The following is a 4,639-nucleotide window of genomic DNA, read 5'->3' on the forward strand; positions in this document are numbered from 1 at the left end:
CATTTGTTATTGAATAACAAGTTAATTTTATTTGTGGATTTTTTTAATTAAGAAAAAACTATTTTGATAGTAACATTGGCTGTGAACAATGTAGTCCTCTCCTCATGCAGGAGAGGTTGACTGGTGGGTTGTAGGTTTCTCAAGAGAGTAGCCATCTCTTTTACAATCATTTTAATGCTCAAAAGATCTGTAATGATATCCCCTCTTATTTCTATCATGTCTCTTTTAAAATTAGTCTCAGTAGAGGCCAATTTTGTTGATCATTTCAAAGAAGCAACTTTCAATTTCATTAAGTTTCCTCTATTGATTTATTTACAGTGTCACCACTGACTTCTGTAATATTTAAGTTTTCATTTTTTGCCATACTAGGGATTGAACCCAGTGTCTCATGCATCTAGATAAGTGTTCTACCACTGAACTACATCTCCTTATACTTATGCACTACTCTTTTTTCTTCTTAATCCATGTGCATGTATGTATGGGGTACAAGTATATGTGTGAGTTTATGAGGAAGCTAGAGAACAACTTTGGAAGGTTATTGCTCAGGAATATTGTCTACCTTCTTTGAGACAGGGTCTTTCACTTGCTTGGAACCACCAGTTAGGTTAGACTAGCTGGCCAGATAGCCCTAGGGATGCACTTGTCTCTGCCCACACACTGAGCATTTTTACTTGGGTAATAGAGGTTAAACTCAGGTCCTCATGCTTACAAAGCAAACATCACTAGCTTAGCTATCTCTCCTCAGTTCTCTAATCCTTATTATTCCCTTTATTTTGGCTTGCTTTGTGTTTACTTTGATTTTTTTTTTTTTAATTTTTGTTTTTGTTTTTCAAGGTAGGGTCTTACTCTAGCCCAGACTGACATGGAATTCACAATGTAGTCTCAAGGTGGCCTTGAACTCACAGTGATCCTCCTATCTCTGCCTCCTGAGTGCTGAGATTAAAGGTGTGCATCACCATGCCTAGCTTAATTTGATCTTTTTTAAGCTTTCTAAGGTGGAAGAACTATTGATTTTAAATCTTAACTAATATGTGTACTCTGGTATCAATTTATACCTAATTATAACGTTAACTTTGTCATTCAAGATTGGATAAATTGAATTTTCATTTAATTAAGAGTATTTTTAATTTTTCTTATTTTCTTCATTGATCTATGTGTTTTTAATAATATTAGAAGTGCCTTATTTAATTTCTGGATACTTTTGTGTTTGCTAGTCATCTTCCTGTTATTCATTTCTAGTTTAATTCCATTGTGACTTGAGAGCAGACATTGTATGAATTTTATTTCTTTAAGGTTGTTGTGGTATGGTTATGGCCCCAATCTGTGCTTTATTTGGTGTAAACTCATTGTGAGCTTTACAAGAATGTGGATTCTTCTGTTGTTGATAAAATAGTTGACAGATAACAATTATCTCTAGTTATTTGGTACTATTGAGTTAAAGTGTACTTTTAATAGTTTTCTGACTGTTCCCCACTGTAGGCCCTGAGAATGAACATTCTACTTAATGCTTCTGTTCAAAGTTTTTAGACTCCACATATAAAATTAAGCAGTGTTCCTCTTTTTGTAACTGGCTTGTTTTACTTATAATATCCTCCAAGTTATCCATGTTATAATCAATGACAGGATTTCCTTCCTTGTGAAGTATGAATAGTATTTAATTGTGTACACACATACATACAAACACACATCTTCATCTGTCTATTCATGTATTAGTGAGCACTCAGATTGACACTGTGTCTTATTATTTTGAATAATGCTGCAATGCATATGTGTCTTTAGCATATTGATATTATTTCCTATAGATATGTACTCAGAAATGGTAATCTTGGATCATATGGTATTCTATTTTATAAGGTTTTTTTTTGAGGAATCTCCATACTGTTTACAACAAATAAATTAATTTGCATCTCAGCCAGCAGTGTGAAAGGATTCCCTTTTCTTCATTTTCATTAATTTTTGTCTTTTTGATAGTGGCTAGAGACTTAACAGGTGGTATCTCATTGTAGCTTTAATTTTGTCTCCCTGACAATTAGCAATGTGGAACATTTTCTCATGCCTGTGAACCATTTGCATGACTTCTTTTGAGAAATGTCTAGTAAACATCAGAAGTTTCTGTTGACATCTATGTCAGACCTCCTTTCCTATGCTATGTCCAGTCTGCCAATGAGAACACCAAAAGCGTTCCACATTTCTGATACAGTGGTTCTAGCATTTATTGTTCACTCTTTCATAGAATATTCATTACTCTGCTTACATTATCCATCTGTACTTTCATATTGTCTACCTTTTCCATTAAGCCCTTAGCATATAATCATTGTTTTAAATTCCTGGACATACAGTTCCCATATGCTTGCCATTACCCTGGTCTGGTTCTAACATGTGCTCTGTTTCATCAAATTCTGCTTTTTACCTTTTAGCATACCTGGTCATTTTTGTTGATAGTCAGACATCATAGCTTCTTTCTACTATTACTGCAGTGCAAGGTATAGTGGGAGGGGGAGCAGTCTACAATTGTATGGTCAGGCCTCACATTATCCGTGAGTCTGTGCTCCTGGCCTGTGAGCTTCACAAGTGCCTCTCAGTGTCCACCTTATGTGAGATGGCAAGCTGGAGATGGGTATCCCTTCTTCTATCTTGGTCAAACTTGTATGCAACACCAATGGATGAGGCCCTGGAATGCTGCTTTCCCTTGAGGCCATACTTTTTTCAAGAATACCAGAATTCTTTGGGCAATCTTGAAGTGGTACTTTTCCTCTGTCCCTGCCAGAAGACTGAGGAGATTTGTCTCTCATAGAGAAAACCTGGCAGAGCTCCTGGCTTTCAGTCACGAAAACATGGAGGCCCCTTATGACTGGACCCTTTGGAGTTCTATCTGTCAGACTTGTCCATGCCAAGCCTCCAGCCATCTATGAAGTGCAGTCTTGTGCTGGCTCCACAGAGGTTCCTACTCAGAGGCTCTTTGTGGCAAGTTGTGGCTCTCTCTGTCCACTGTGTGTCTCTACAATTTGTGGACAGCAGTTTGCCCAGGCATTTCTGACAGGTCTCCTGACAGACCTAGAAGGATTCAGTTTTTCAGTGTGTTCAGTTTTTTACTTGTTAGGTTGGACTGGCAAAATCGAAGTCCTTTATGACATATCCAAAACTAGAAGTCTGCAGTTTTCAAAGACATGTTATACTGCTATCCACTAATGAAATGTTGACTTTTTTTGGCTTTTATTTTTTTCCTTTTTGTTGTGAGACAAGGTCTCACTATGTATGAAGCATATCCTGGCCTGGAACTTGCTATGTGATTCAGACAGGCCTCAAACTCAGGATTCTCCTGCCTCCCCTTCCAGGGAGCTAAGACCAGAGGTGTGAGCCACCATAACTGGCTTTAAATGACCATTTATATGAGCTAGTTTATTTCCTTTTTATTTTATTTTTTGAGGCAAGCCTAATAGACTGTCCTTTTTTTCATTACAGAGAGAGAGAATTGATATGCCAGGGCCTCCCGCCATTGCAATCTGAACTCCAGTATGCACCCCCTGGTGTGCATGTATGACCTTGCATGCTTGCATCACTGTGCATCTTGCTTACATGGGACCTGGACAGTTGAGCATGAGCCCTTAGGCTTCACACCAATCCATCTCTCCAGCCCTGTTTCCTTCTTTTTAAAGTAAGTTTGAGTTGAGTCTTATGTTACTGGACACTGAGAGGATCCTAGTTAAAATGGAGTTGACCATAAACATGAAAGTAACAGCCCTATAACTGTAAAGAAGTTCTAGCTAATATCAACTGCAGAACAGAGGACCAAGTATTTACAAGTAATGCAGAGGAAAACCCTACATACTCACATTTTATACAAATGGGATCTAAAATATTACACATTATCTTTTATTTTAAATGCTTAATTAACAGCGATGTCCAGGGTGTCAGGTGTTTTGTTCATTGCTGTGTTTCTTTGCCCCAGGTCAGTGCTCAAGAAATTCTATTGAATTAACTAATGTCTTGGTTTATCTCCTTTAAAAAGCAGTTCATTAAAGTGTAAAAGCGTGGTTTCTTGCTGTTGGTGTTTAAAGCAAGTAAAGATAACTAGATCATTCTGTTGACGTGCCTGGGCACCATATTGCTCTCATAAGCACACATCCTCCACCTTGCAAATCAAGGTGATGACACTAATCTCAGTGGGTGGGTCAAGGGTGCTGAGTTCAGACTGAATACATTCCCACAGGAGAAAATAAGCACCTGTAAGAATTCCTCTTGACACTTGCTTAGTGGCTGGGTGAATGCTTCTTTCTCTAGGGGAATACATAAAGACACCAGATTTGTGGTCATTTAGAAAAGGTGTTTCCAAGTATCTTGTTCTGGAATTAATAAAATAGTTCCATATCTTCCCTGTCTTTGCTTCTGGGTCTCCAGAGAAAACCAGCTGTACAGTTATGGTGTGGAATAGCTAACTTACATAAGTCCAAAATAGTAGTGGGTAAAGAGACAACAGCACACTGGTTTCTCTAAATCTGGAACCTCATATTCAACTTGTCTGTTTTTTGGAACTCTGGCCACTAAAATCCAAAGAAGTCATGTGAAGTTAGAGAAGGGTTCACAGTCATGTTGAAACAGCTGCTTGGGGGAAAGAGCACACTTTGAATTTCAAAGCCCA

Source organism: Jaculus jaculus, chromosome 3, assembly GCF_020740685.1.
Source record: "Jaculus jaculus isolate mJacJac1 chromosome 3, mJacJac1.mat.Y.cur, whole genome shotgun sequence".
NCBI lineage: Eukaryota > Metazoa > Chordata > Mammalia > Rodentia > Dipodidae > Jaculus > Jaculus jaculus.